At 34.0% G+C, this 16,366-nt stretch overlaps 1 protein-coding gene across 2 annotated transcripts in view; it reads left to right on the top strand.

Annotated features, from left to right (window-relative positions):
- Positions 1-3,959: 3,959 nt before the first annotated feature.
- Positions 3,960-16,366, top strand: part of LOC124362313 — a 67,684-nt gene continuing 55,277 nt past the window's right edge. For both annotated transcript variants that reach the window (XM_046816710.1, XM_046816709.1), the window contains exon 1: positions 3,960-4,107. The gene's annotated coding sequence lies outside the window, so the exon portion shown is untranslated. The remainder of the gene's footprint in view (positions 4,108-16,366) is intronic.

Here is a 16,366-nt window from a genome sequence, read left to right as displayed (position 1 = left end):
CGGAGAAGGTTTATATGCTATGCCCATTGATGTAACTCGCCACCAGGCAGCGCTTTCAAAGCAAAGTTTTCGAAGCGCCTGCACATTATAAACTGCAATTACGAGATATATATGTATATTAAACAGTCAAACACTATTTGAAGGCGCTAAGTTACGATGTATATTTGTCTTTAAAATACATTTTTCGTTAAACTTAAAGCTGGAGTGGGAGACCACTTTATAATAAAGTATAATGTACGTATACAATACACTATTGACAGATTTTCTTGATCGTGACATCGTCGAACTATACATCGGCGTTGGAAATATAATTCACTTGAACCAGAAGTGCTCATACATGGGCAAAACTTATGAAAAGCGTGCGAAGCCGCGGGAAACAGCTAGTTATATACATACATATATATATATATATATATATATAATATATATATATATATATATAAATAACTGTACGTTACTTAAGGTCAAGAAAGTAAGGTTTCTAATCATATAATTTATTCATCGCAGAGGCATTGCGAAATTTGTTTACGAATTTTGGACAGGTAGAAAACACCGAGAGACCAATTTTAAACCTTTTTAAAACTAGAAGCATTTTTAAGCTCTATTAAACTACACATACGGATTGATAATATCTTTAAAGTATGAATAAGAACCTTTCAATATTTTCAAATCTGTTGTGTCTATTTTTGCATTACTAAAGTCCAGAAATTTGGTTTTCAAATTTGAAATGTCTAACTCAATGAAAAGTATGCAATATTCAGAATAAGTCCGACCAGGCATTAAACTCACTCAGTTTCGTACACAAAAATATGTTTTTATTCATGCACTGTATTGAAAGAAAACTGAAACAGATATAAATTAACCATTATTAACGTGTAAATATGCAATATAAAATCTAAGAGTATGCTACACCATGTGTGAAGCTTCGGTGAAATTTTAGTAAAGGTCTGTAGCTAAAGGTAAAGGAAAGAATGTCTTATTTTACCAAGTAAGTTAGGTCTAACAAAGCCCTCTCTGACACTTATCCTGAATACGTAGCCTGAGAGAGCCTTCAAATAGTTAAGCTTCAATAACGCGCAGCCATACCCCATTTAAACATTCACCTTAATCGAAATAAATATTGCCTGTAAAAACAAGTGCCATGCAAATTGCAGCTTTCCGCTGAATTTTCTCTTGAGATAGCAATTATCATATTAAAATATATAAAATTATTACTATTGAAATTATTAAAATTTAAATATTAATTAATAATTGTAATATTGAAAGTGATTGCCTTTGAATTTCACTCATATTGTAAGGATTTTTCTAGTATTTAAAAGTTATAGCAAAACTCCTGCTTGCGTTTATACTACAAACACAGCAAGCCTTTGACTTTTACACAAAATGGTTTTCATTTAAAACATGCGGAATTGATACATGGTGTAGGAGACTTCAACAATAATAGTTGTTCAGAGTTGGATCATGTACCCTGACACGCAGCACCAGCCGAGTTGGGAGAGACGGTTTTTTCCTGTGCCTGTTGTAACGACACTGGACGCTGACCATTGGCGCTCATTGTTGTATCATCGCCATAAACCTACTGTAATTATAATTCTGACCATCAGCACAAATAGTATACACTCTTGTATTGTGACAGTGGTTACCTTCCAGTTGTATCTACTTTTGTTGTCATATACAATGGTTTTTCAAATATAATCAATCTTTATATCATTCGGGACATCACTGAGGCCACACTATTGTCTAGATCCTGTGGTGGAAATGGTTCTTATAAAATAATCCATTAGTTAACAAAGCCAATCAAAATTTAAATTATCCAGGATGATACGGCATACATACACTAGACTATATTGTAATATATCGATTTCATTTTTTAATTCTTCTTGGATAAAGTCGTTAAATAAAAATCAAAATTTGTGTATAATTTAATCGTTTTTTAAACAAACCACATATGATTCAGAAGCGAATTAGAAAATTATTTCCTTAAAATGGTGTGCAATGTAAAACTTTGTAACTAGTCTTGTACGCCCTGTTTGGCATTTGATGCTTTTTATTTCAGGATCCAAATGGCTCGTTGGATCATATTAGTTCCTGGTGACTTATTTTATTATTTCAGTTATTCTTACAGTTCTTTACTGTAAATATTCCATGCCACAATGTCCACGAATCTCAATTATGGGTCCTTACGTGCATATATAGTTGTATAGACTAATTTTGTTCATTAAATTGAATTGTATAGCAATGTTTTAATAATATCCATAATGTACTAAATGGCGCCATATATACTATAGGTCAGATAATACTATACATTATCATTACTGTTTACAGTATACTAATACCTCTCGAAATGCTTGGAATTTCCCTTTTCATTGGAAACTCTGATACACTTATTCCATTTTCTCCATATAAAGATTAATTTGGGCTATCGTAAGGATTTTAAAATGAAAAGCCACATCGGTTTAAGTGCTATTCCCAACGAACACAATTTTATTTTTAATCGTGTAGATAGAATTTCAAATAAATTATTTATTACATAGCTTTGTCAAGTAAGCTGCAATGTATGTTTGTGTGCAAGTTGTATGTTTTTACATCAGGGTGACTATGTGTTACAGAACTTTACAGCTGACAACTATGTGTAAACCAAGCATATTATTTGTTATTCCGCTGCAATATACTCTGTATATTACTCAAATAACGCCCTAATCAGGACTGAAAGTTTTCTCTAATGCCACTATTCTCTAATGGTAATTACCTTTGCGGATTTCTTTTTATATAAATAAGTGCCAATAAAAACAGTTTATAGAAAACATTGAAGAACTGAATGTTATGGCACATTCTTAATCTTTATTGCAATAGTTTTTAATATAAAAGTACGTACTGCGCGTACAATACAGCTGCATAAAAGCGGAGCTAAAAACTTTCGGGAATTAAATAATTTAAGAAACAACTCCAAATTAATTGTTACTAATATTTATCTCTATAACAGCAACATGGACACGAAAGGCTGTTTATTTCTTTACATTACCGCATTTAATCTAAAACACCACATTAACTAAAATCTTATTTTAATTTGCCCCTGCAATTAAATGCATACAGTGCTGTCAATAATAAAGTATATGCTAAGAAACATTTTCAGAAAATATATCGGACATTTCAGGCATTACGTTTGGGTTTGGACAATAACTTTGCGATTTAATATGCAAATTATTTATACAGTTTTAATGGTTTGTGTAAGCTATCAGCAGGATTACTTTCATATCCACCCAATTTTGCATTTTTGTTTTTTTGCGCTTTCCGACATTGAAAACATATATGCAGCAAACATTATTATTCCAATTAACTTGTTTTATTAATTATTCATAGATAATAATTTATAACCTTGTACACAATAAATTAATCATAATTTAAACAACTGAATTATAAATGCTAAATAAAGAGCTTATAATGGTTCATAAAATAGAAAAAAATATAAATATATTTTATTTAATTAATAAAATACAATAAATATATTAAATTTAAATTCAAATCATTTTAGAAATAGAGTAGAAAGTTGTTTAAAGCTCATACAATTTTTGACCCCTTTGTCTTAGTATAAAGACGAATCATTGATTCTTTGTTTGGAGTTTATTACTGAGGAATACACTCCAATCCTTAAAACGCAGTGTTTATTTTTGTATCATTAACTATATAAAATATCTTAATGACAGTTATCCTTTGTAACATTTGTGTTGAACACTTTGGTTGCTCTAATGGAACATCAATGCATTAGTCTTAAATGCATGAAATGATTATGAAATCTTGAAACTAAGGGGTACTAATTCAGGGCCTTGACCGTGTCCATGCGTGACGTCAGAGTTCAAAGGGGTGCTAAAGAGCGTCTCCCACTCACCTAGTTGTGGGGGGAAGGGGTCATGAGCGATGGAAGGGGGGCGTGGGACAATAGCAGCAGCCGTAGTGTTGCGGTGTCTCATGTAGTGAAGGTCTCTGTGCGCGTAGTTGTAAAGTAGTGTTCTCCTTGTAAACGTTGGTGAAATATTGTACATTCTTTTCACAATTCATACATTTATTCTAAACAAAATCACTGCCTCAACAATGTAACAACTTGAAATCGTAAGTATCCTAATGCCTTAATTGGATCTTACAAGAAAGTTATGTTCGTCAATTTATAAATGACTGTCATATAAGCTCGATGTCATGAATCTCATATAAACTGTCAAATATGCAGATTTTCTATATTTTAAGTATTTTTATGAACAAATTGTATTAGTAACTACCCAAAGGTTAATTATATTTTAGGTACGGTCATTTAGGGTATCTATAAATCACACGAAATATGAAAACTGTAATTAGTGACTTGATATTGACAGTTAATGTTAAGTTTGTTTCCATTAAATAACATTTATTTTCAGTTAGGTTGGTTCTGAATTTTATTGGCCATCAGTATGAAGGTTCTATATTTTAAATATAAATAAGTGTATGTAGCGTAATAATTCAAGAGGTGTGAATAGTCAATTCAATTGTATGAGCATATTTTGATGTATTAACACGTTAAAGGTGTTAATATTAAACAATTTTTATTTTCTAAATTACAGTTTTCACTATTCAGAATCGAATTATTATACCGTATTATGTCACTTTAACGTAGCATAGATGTAATAGTAGTAACTGAACTGTGAATACTTAATAAAAACTAACTACAATGGCTTTTATAGCTACGTAGAGGTTTGTTCTTTTTGAAGAGATGCAATATAGCCTATATAATAGAGTAAGAACTAATTTTTATTTCAGGACTTTGACTTGGTATTCCCAATGCATTCGTTCAACTATTGCTATAATCAGAAAGCTTATTCTTTATCTCTTCTGGATCTCAGTTAGCAATATTTGACGTTTGATTTACTTAAAAAGTGATCCAAAAGGGATTATTCTATGTTCCATATTACGCCGCTGTTGATAAATCAATCAATTATTTATTGGAAAACATTTATTAGGATTAAGTTAGCATCGACAACATTCCTTGATATATTATTAATAGTGATTGAGGAAGAGCGTATGTTTTACGATGGTTTAAGGGGGGAGATGGATGGGTACACTAAAATTTTAACCGTATTGTCGATATGCGCGGTGGTCCAAGATACTTCGTAATGACATAGCCTACAAGTTGTTCCGAAGGTAATTTTTCGGGAACGGTCAATGTGCGTTGGTATGGCAGTCCTTTTCAACCCGAGCTTTTGTATTCAGTACAACATATAGAGACTGTTTCATTGGTCTATACAAAATCGATTGTGAGAAAACAGAATTTCGTAGAATGCTGAATTAAACCGTTTGCTCTCAACTTTTGTGAACAGTTTAAAAATATTCATGAATACCGGGTGTAGCAAAATCCATATGCATGAGAGCCCCTAAATTTTCCATTGTTTCAATTAATATTTTAGCAAACTATTATTATTATTTTAATAATTTTGTATTACTGAAATGTAGTTCTGAAACATCGTTCTCAACATTGAAACGCGTCAAGAAATGTTTAAGGAACAAAATGGGGAATGAACAGTTGAACAGACTGCACTTGCCTTATTGTCTGTCCTATTGATAGTTCACATCAGTATACAATAAAGGTACTGTAGAGTTTTAATCCAGGTTTTAGACATACGTCTCGCTCAATATGTTTTTGTTTTGTTAATTATGTTCAATAAAGTTTTAAGTCGATTCTAATCAATACAATTAATCCCAAATTACTGGGGGTAAAATAAATGTTAAATTTACTAGACTTAGATTATCAAATTTATTGCACAATGGTAAATTCAAATTAATTTACAGACGTTTATTTATTAACATCGTGTATGATTCACTAAAGATTTACAAGACCACGGTTATTAAAAAAAACTTCTTAAAAAAGAATAACATTCCAAAATAAAATAAATATAGTAACCGAATTGAAATTCTTTTGAAATAAATTTAATTAATAAACAGTAACTAACTTCTCAAAATGGCAAAAAATAAAATCTTATTATATTTCACCAAATGCTATCAAAATAAATGTATATAAACAAAGTTATTTGAAATTCAAATTCAAATTATCTTCAAACAACTAACGTTTAAAAAGTATATGCTTCTCTTAGTTTTGAAGAAAACTGTAATTAACAATTCACAAACTAGAACAACCACTCAAATTCCAAAAAATGCAACATGATCAATTAACTATTCGACTTTTTACAATTTGTACATTATAGCGGCACACTGAAGGGTTTAAAGCGTTACTGAGCGTTTAAATGGGAACTGTCAAGGTGACTACATTCAGTGGCGTAGCAAAGGGGGGGGGGCGGCGGGGGGTGGGCCGCACCGGGTGTCACCTTTTTTGGGGTGACACCCACCCGGTCTCTCAACTTCAAGAACAATGTACAAATAAACAAAAAAAATAAATCGCTACCACACAAATTACTTTTTAGGGGATTCCTCCTCTAGCACTAGCTCAGCTCTATGTATAATTCGTGGATTCCCGCAAAAGAGCCTGACGCTGTCGTGAGGGATTCCCCGTCCCATACTCGCGATCTTTGACGTTTCAGTTGCAACATTTCTCATTTGTTTCGTGAAGTGTGTTGTGTTTGGTTGGCGTGAATTTTTAAACGTGTATTATTATATAGTGATAGATAATAAAAAGAAAAAATATATTATATCCATGACCTTTATCATATAAAATTTATTGTTTTTTACTTTCGATGGGGTGATACCACAAACTTCCGCACCGGGTGCCACCCAAGGTAGCTACGCCACTGACTACAGTATACCTGTGTAGTCTTGTTTATTATCGCCCAAAATATTGTTTCCGTACAGCCTCCAAATATCTGTTCTCTTTCAACATTTTCGTATCCTATGCGTTTTGAATTGACGTACATGTTAGTAAGGTATAATGTTCATTGATTTAGGGTACGTTAGAACTTTGCAGAATTAGAAGCGACACACAAGGCTGACTATGTCCATATGATCTCACTTCCGCGCTGTGCAGCTCTTGGTAACAACCTCTGGCGCCGCCTTTCCTGTCTTGTTGAAGATAACAAATGTTAGGAATGTCGTCATGTCTTGCAACTTGCTGAGTCCAACAGACTCAGCTTGTATATACTTCTTCGGATCGTGAAGAAAACAGCATTGTGTTAAATTGTAGTAACACTTCTTGTCGCCTTGAGGATTGGCATTTGGAATGTTTAGCAAACTTATAATGGAATTACTAGTTAGTTATAAATGCATATGTTTTCAAAGCATACATTTCAATTAATAAACAAATTTGTTTAATTGCCCGGACAAGAAAATTCGCATTTTTAAATTGTACTAGTCAGTATTAAGTGTTACAAGTTACTGTAAAAATATAAAGTCAATATTTGGATTTTTTAGTGGAAAAGTGCGCACACATATAAAACTTCTGAACATCTTTGAAGAATGTGGAAGAGACGTACGAGTTACAAACTATCATCCAGTTCTGAGAAAATTTATGCTTATTAGGTCACTTTTAAGCACAGTCTTACTCCTAGGACGTACTTGTACCTTATTCATGAATAGCTTCAGACTTGTAATAAACATTACTTAACGGACAACCCTTTATCTGAAATATTTTTGTATAACATAAAATTTATTATTATGAACGGCGCATATTATCTGTTTGAACTTGTTAGACCTCAACTTTCAGATGTTTAAGTGTTAGAACGTGATCAATGTCCACTTGATTGAGAGTTCAACTAATCAGCGAGGAGTATGGGTGAGTGAAAAGAGTCGTTGTGTATTATTAATTTTATTATATCATATACGTACGTACTAACCCTGTCGATGGCGTATATTAAAATAATGTACAGAGAAGAAATGTTCTCAAAGATTTATTTCGATGTAGAGTCATGAATTTCTCTCATTGTTTTAAGATAAAGTTATGGATCTTTTTATAATCAGAAGGTATTTTGTAAATTATGTACAATAGGGGACGTGTTAAGAAACTAGATTTTAATTTATTTGCACACACAATTTAGACAACATATATTATTAATAATAGCTTCAGATAATATGATTTTTATTGCCTTTATAATGAATCCCAAAATTCGTAACTAATACAGTAAACATTAGAAGGGAACAAATTTTAGTTCGGGAACACAGAAATGGGTATGGTTGCGGAACACTCACACTATGCATCAGATAAGTATGCCTACATAGTGTATACTTTATAGTATATTCTGATATCTGATTTTGAGTGTGTAGAATAAGCAATCCCTATCACATTGAAACATACATAATAGTACAAGTTTTGTATGAGCGAAAAATCACTTTTGTTATTAAACGCCCTTAAGAAGAATGACACCTGCTCGCTTTCTGGTAGCGTCAGTGTAACGTACTGTACTGTACTCATACAGACCATACGACAAGCCAAGCATACAAACGCAACTTACAATAGGTTCTACCGACAATCCATTTTATTATCTTTCTGTATATCAAATTGGATGTAAAAGGACCAACTCGATAGAGATAACAATAAAGTTAAAATAATAATTCTTAAATCTAGAAAACGATACAAAAATAAACTCTAGCCAAACAATTTAACAGGTATATAAATTGTTTACCATCGAATGGCTGTAAAGGGGTTTACTCGATAAAAAATAACAATTAATAATTTTTTTTAAACTACAAACTAAATAACAGTTAACAACATTACCAACAACTAAATTTATTTAACTCAACAATAACAGTTAATAAATAATTTATTTATTTATCTTAATATTAATTATTATTAGATAACGATTACTAAAGAGGTCTCTTTAAGAAAGTAAAGGAGTCTATCGTAGATTAATCGTCAGCTAGAACATCTTTCAACGAGGCTGGCAGATTCGCGGTGTGCCTGTGCCCCGAATAGCGGCGACAGTCGACAAGCACATGCTGCAACTGACACAGCAGTGGCATGTTTCATAGATCGGCTGGACATTTTTACCCATGAGGTAGCCTTGCGAGAGCAGCGTGTGTCGTAGTCAAAGACGATACAACACTACTTCCTCGCGACAATCCCATGGTATAACTGTCTTTGATCAATCGTAGGTTGTTATTGTCGATTGCCCGTCACTTGGAACTCCACCTAGCTATTAGATTCACCTTTACCACAGGGACAATGTCTGATGCCACTATACGTGTGGAGAAAGGCTAGAGTTGAACTGCTTCTTTACCTCCTTTATCTGTCAAATATTCCTACATGATCTGATGCTCCAAGGGATGGTTACAACCACCACTTCAGTTTGATGGTAGTGCAATGAGCTTCATATATCCCGAACAGGAATATTTCTCAAATAAATGTCACCTATTCCTTGTAAGCCACTAAGGGAGTCTGTACAGACCATCAAGCTCCCAGTCCTAACCATACTATGCTTACAACCTTTTTATAGCTGTGAGTTCTGCCGTATAAATGGATGAATCATTTGGAAGTCTGAAGCCGACTATCCGCAGTAACGTAAGCACGTCCTGTACTCGAATTTTCTTTCCAGCCGCCGGTATACACTACGTCGCAAGGTGCGAGGCTATTTATTATTAATCAGAATTATTGGCGGTAGCTTCTGGTTTTTACAACTTCTTAAAATGAGCTATACCAAGATTAATTGACTTTAAAACACTCCAAGGTAAAACGTCACTCTGATGTGAAATTCTAATTTCGTATTTGTAGACTCTAGCTCTGACACCGAAGGCTGACGGGTGTCTTTGTCTTGCTAGGAACGACTCTTAAAGTTGGTAGTTAACAATTACTTCGTAATCAGGGTTGTCAGGTTCGGCTGATATTGGATAAAAGTAATTTAGGGGCAGTTGCGTTCTTCAATGGGCGAGAGATGGTTCAGCTTTTTCTGCAAGAAGGCTGGCAATAGCAGTGAGTCGTCTTTTTAAGGTTTAAAATAACTTTAGTGGATGTGAATGGATGGAACTTTAGGTGGATGGAAAACTGATGGACAAATTTCTTCGTGAAAAGAAGGGTTGATAAGTTTCGTTAGTAATGTTAAAATAAGCGAGAAGCGGCGTTTAAGCAGCCACATGGACATATCATTAATGTTAAAAGATTTTTCACATTTATTCCATGCACAACACGAACTACCTCGATAACGGGAACCTCGATACCTCGATAGCACTATGAACGATACCGGGCCTCGCCCTAAAGGGTGATGAACTCTAATTTCCAAATCTTGAGACCTTTGTGACGAAACTCAGAAAGTTGTATCATCCATGACAAAAAAAATTTAAAAAATCGTTGATATTTTATACTGTTCATAAAGAGATTACAATTATTCAAAAGTCTCGTATTTTTTAACATACTACTTGTCTTGTATAAGTACAGAGATCGAACGTTGTGCCTAATGGCCAACTCCTGGAGGCATTTCACGAGGGTATTTCTTAATTAATGTCGTCATCTCCGGGCAGTTCGTAGCGTTAACGCAGTGTAGAGAAGACTAGGCTGGTGTTGACGTAGTATTGTAGTTACGTCGAGGTATATACTCAGAAGTTCAAATACAGCAAGATCTTTACTATTAGTACTTCGTAGTACCGAATACAGATGGAGTTCGCACTGGTCGATGATGTAGTCTCGAACCAGGTTTGCAGACGCATGTAACCCCGCAGTCGAGTATTTCCTCCAACAATTCGGTGATGCAGCGAGCATGGCTATCTCCCGTATAACGACTGCCTTTATTTTTAATTTATTGCTGTACGTATGTTTTTGTTCGGCACGTATACATGTTGGCTTTCTTAGGTTTTGGCTCAGAACAAGATTTGTTGGTTTTTTGTTTGTTCAGACAATCCAACTTGCTCTTAAATTTACATTGAAAATTTAAACTTCTCGATTTGTACTTTTGTCCAGACATGTTCCCCACGTTCACACATTTGTAGGTTTAGTTTAAGTCTTTTAATCTCTGCCTCTAAAACCTCAATTGTCGTTATAAGGTTGTGCATGAGCTTACCATTTACACAGCACTGTTATCTCTCACACACGATTGGGATTGTTAATAACTCATACTACACAAAGACATCAACTGTTACGACACTATTGTCTGATTTACTGAGAGATATCAGAGGTTCATTGTCTACGGGCATGGCGGCACGGTAGCGGTTGTGCCGCAGTTGTTTTTATTACTGACCTCCACACCAGTAGCAGTCCACCTCCTCTGATCACGTATGAGAATATGAAGTTCACGTGATGCTGTCAATGGCGTTAGAGCAGTACATCACATGCTTTATATGTAACATGTAGACTTTCTAACTGTTTGCTGCACTCATGAGGTACATGTACATGTCGCTTGCACAGCAATGCCGGGGTTTCATTAAAAAACTAAAGTACGCTTGTTTATCAACATTTATTCATTTATTTATTTCGTCAACTTACTACCAGATACCACTAAAAACCATCAACGCCTAAATAGTTGTAATACAAAGAGGTTTTCATTTTGGGCGGGTAGATGTTGAGATGAAATAAAACAAGTCATGTATAATATATTAACGCAATTTATTTCTCATGTGAAAGGCCCATGTATGCCATTGTGTATGGAATATGACATCGTTCAAATGTCCACCGCGGTTTCCCACAATGGTACGGATTCGAGTGGTCCAATTTTTAATTACTCTGCCGCATAAATCCAGTTGAATTTGAGAGATGGCATGGGTTATGTTGATCTTAAGTTCATCGGTTGATTGAGACCTATTGGCATAGACCTGCGACTTCTGAAAACCCCATAAAACGTGTAAGGGCGTCAAATCGCACGATCTTGGTGGCCAATTCACGTCACCTCTGCGAGAGATAACATACCCTCAAATCGTTCATGCAAAATGTGCATGGTGTCGTTTGCTGTGTGGCACGTAGCGCTGTCCTGCTGAAGCCACATGTCGTTTACTTCCATATCGTTCAATTTGGACCAAAATAAATCCGTTATCATCGTTCTGTAGCGTTCGCCGTTGACAGTGATGGCCTCACCAACGTTGTTTTTAAAAATATACGGACTAATCACACCGCCAGCTCAAAATCCACACCAATCATTAACATTTTGTAGACGCATTGCTACCTGGTGAACCCTCGTGTGGGTTGGCGTTGTCCCATATACGGTAATTATGCTTGTTAACATAGCCATCCATTGTAGAAATGTTCTTCGTCGCTGAAGATAGTTTTTGACCGAAATGAGGGTCCCCTCTTCCAAACGCTCCAAAGCCCACTCGGCGAACAAACGGCGTTATCTATGGTCATAAACTTTGAGTTCGTGGGTCAGTTGGATTTTGTATGGATGCAGGCCTAAATCCAGACGCAAAATTGGCCAAGTTGAAGTTTGCGAAAGCCCGAGTTCTTGTGCACAACGAGGAATTGACTGCCTCGTGTTCCTCTGCACACTTTCACGGACAGCGGCGACGTTCTCGATAGATGCTGCTGTTCCTTTGACGTCTGGGTGTGCAATGGTTGTTTACCGAAACGGTCTTCTCGAATTTAGCTACCAAACGTTGAAGAGTTGACATTGATGGGCCTCCGCATCTGCTGTAAAATGGTCGCAACGCACGTAACCTTTTAACTAATGAACACACATTTTGATTATAAAGTTTAATAATCTGAGCTCAATCGTGTAACTTGTCATGATGAAAAATTAACCTGCCATACAATGGAAACACTCACTGAACAACAATACATGAATGAAACAGCTGACACCAAAACAACATTGCCGCCACATGCTGCCAACATCTACCCGCCTAAAATAGAAAACCCGTTATAAAATTAATTTTGGGCTTTTTGTACCCAAGATCAGGGGCAGGTGGCTAGAAGTATAAATAATATTTTGCAATATACTTAAAAATGAATACTTACAGAAATGGATGTTGTTCAAAGTAAAATATAAAATATGTATCCCAAAAATATCATAGCTTGTAATTCATTTTTGTCCTAATTTTGTATACCGTATATTGAAATTAGCATCATTATATTTTTGACGTTTTCTATCGAATTAATACTTCATATCCTACCTTTTCTATTAGTTTAAATTATTTACTAAATTAAGGGATGGTATCTGAAAATGCTGCAATCGACTTCCAATTGGAATAGTTTTCTTTTACTATCAAGCAACGTTACGGTCACAATGTTTTAAGGAGCACCATTTTCTGAAAACAAGAATAGTTGAATTTTTAAATTCTTCTATTAGAAGTGGTAAGCATTTTAAGCAAAATTTAGGATTATCTTATAATCAGGCACAAAAAGCCGTACAGTATGTCAGCAGCACTTGAATGCACTGCTAAAATCAATCTACACTATGAAATATTTTTTTCATTTAAGAATTATAATTTACAATTTAACAATAGAAGTTTAATTAGTTTAATGGGTAATTAGCAAGTTAAATGCAAAAGGCGCGTTATAATGTTATGAATAAAAATTTATGTATTCAAACATATATTTGTTTTCTGGGTACTTTACTCATACCGTTTTGTTCAAAATAACAATTTTTACAAGTTTTAAAGAAATATTTTGTTTTTTTATCTTGGAAAATTAAAAAAATTATTGTTGTTCAAAAATGAAAAAATGTCTGCATTTAACACTGGTTTTATCAAAAACTACTTAACTTACAGTTATGGTACCTATTTTATTAAATTTATCAGGTCAAAAGCTATAAGAAAAGATTGAATTCAACTCTTAATCTACCTTACCAGAATTTCAGGAAGACCTCGTTTTACAAGGTGATCTTAAATCTGGGCGTTATCTTTCGCTAGCCGTAACTCGCTAAAGAAGCATTTCCGTATATATATATGTATTATAACTATTTCGTTATTTTTACATGCAGAATGGGCTCTCGCGGTTTCTGCATACCTTCGTGAACCACCGTGTATAATACAATTTGTAATTTCCTTAATTCAGAAATTAATAAAAATACATGTCACTCCCTGTTTCTATTAATCATATACATGGTTTATTATTATCTTGAGTGGTTCCTTTGGGGCCTGATAAAAATGACTTAACTTTCCTATTTTAAATTAAAGTAATTCTTCGTGGAATCATAAAACGAGTTTCACCCTTTTCTTTTTTTAGAGAAATTGTCTTAAATGGCTATGAATTTATAAGGTAATTCTCAGCTCAGTAATTGATTGTACCATCTGAATGAAATAAAAGAACTTAAAACGGCAAACAAACCCTACGTCAGGAGACAGCTGCGTTCCAGCTACGTGCCTTATCACAAGCCAACTCAGCGGTCTGTTATCGCTGCAATACTGTATCGCCTACGTGTTGATCTTACACTCACTTCGTCAGTTCTGATATGGTGGATTCTGTAATTCTGACTGTAAGTAAACTGACTCCCCCTAAAGAAATCTTTACTAAATATTGTTTTATATAACTGTTGGGCAGACAGCCGAGCAGACGGTAGGACAGACAGATAATGGAACTATTGTTTAAGATGGAACTGTCGGTTTCTTGGTAACATAGGACAAAGACTACATGATTAGACAAATAAGAGAAGATATGCTACATGAACACAGAGGGTACCTGTTTACGAAGCGTCCTTTTTCAGTGGTTTTGTAACGTTATAGTTGGGGAAATCGGGAGTTTGATAATGTTTTGAAAATGTTTAATTATTGCTCGTTAAGATCCCTGTCATAAAGAAAGAAGTATCAAAACTCTTTGATTAATTGAAGTAGGACTGATGACATTTAAAATAGTATTTGTATTTGGGATTATATTAAAAAGAAGTCCACAGAATAAACTGGAGATTACACTTCGAATTTCACAGTTTATATACAATATACGAGTATAACTTAATTGAATTACCAATTTTTTTTTTAAACACTATCATTTTCTTAAGTAATTTTTAATTCAAAGGATAATTTTGATGTCAAGTTTCTCTCGTTATGTCATTTCCGTAGCTCCTACACTATTAAAACTATGTTAGATTCTGAAGTCGTTTTTCATATACATGTTATACGAAACTTACTTGGATATATCTTCAGTTGTCTTCCCGTAGTACTGATTAGAAAATTGTCCATGATTTCTTCTTGACATGTCTATAGTTTCTCGTGGAGTGATGAAGCCTTCTTTGTAATTTTTCTGTTTCGGGGAAGTTGTTCTCAAGATTTGGAATCCTTATAACTAAAATGTTGAACCAAACCTAATACTTAGTGAACCTTATCGGTGTTAACCTATATCACTGACATTTATCGAAGCAGCATGTTCCTTACATGCTAGGGGCTCGTAAATTCAAAATTGATCAAAGAATCCTAGCATATTTTTCGTACAGCATTAAATACTTTGCATCTAGAAGTATTGCTTAAACTTCAGATTCTGCTACCTAAAAGTGGAATTCACAATCTGTCCAGTGATTTTGTCCGATGCAAGAATCAACTGAAAACAAAACACTATCAACTCGAAAAAAATCAGCTGGATACATTCCTAATAATCTTTCTTATTATGTTTACCACACTCAAAACAATAATTCTATCTTCGAGATTACAAAAAGCATAGCAACCAATATGGAATTTGAAAAATAATTATTTTCTTGAGAGTTCAGACAGAGATAATGACGAGTAAGTACATACAAATAACACAACACGTAACAATAAACACATAACAATAGCATGCGTTAAGTCGCTGTATCTATTACGATTTCTAGAATCGGACTGTTGTTTTGCTAACGGCGGAAAAACACATATACCTTGCACTGGTGTCTAGTATACTACAAATAATGAAACCTCACAAAAAAGCAAACTATTGATGTCGTAGAAACTTATTTGGATTAATATTTGTTTGCTGTATAATCTCTTATTATATTGAACTATATAGGTTATTCAAGGACTTTCATCACAAACCATTTTTTGGATGAAAGGAATAAAACCCTAAATGCAGGCAACGATCTATGTCTTTCTGTTTATTGTCTGTTCATCTTTATTTGTTTTTTTTTATTTAAATACTGAGAACAAAATCAGTACTATGTTAGGTTTCATAAATTTTGCATGTTTTCCTACAATGATCTCGAGTTTCAGGGCATTTGGATTAATAATAACCAAGTAATATTGCAAATTTTGTGAAGTAACGCGTGTGTACGTAGTTACTCAGACCAACAAATAAAGTCTTTAAGGTAATAAGCTACTTGTAATTGTAGGCTAGTAGTAGTATTCATATTCTATAAGGAATAAATAATGTATGTTTAATACCTATTTCAGCATATATATTGTAGTACAGGAAAACTTTGCAACAATTGTCATCGGTTAGTCTATTATAAATATGGACTTTATACGAGCAATTTGTTGCGTTGCGTTGAGTAAAGTAAAGTATGCATGCTACATTCGGTTATTTTTCATTCGATTTTCTTAAATAATGTGGCATTGGATTTCTAATAAAATGTTCTATAAAAGGTATTTTTAA

This window comes from Homalodisca vitripennis, chromosome 5, assembly GCF_021130785.1.
Source record: "Homalodisca vitripennis isolate AUS2020 chromosome 5, UT_GWSS_2.1, whole genome shotgun sequence".
NCBI lineage: Eukaryota > Metazoa > Arthropoda > Insecta > Hemiptera > Cicadellidae > Homalodisca > Homalodisca vitripennis.
Note: the sequence above shows the minus strand (reverse complement) of the source record. Positions and strands in the feature narration are given on the sequence as shown.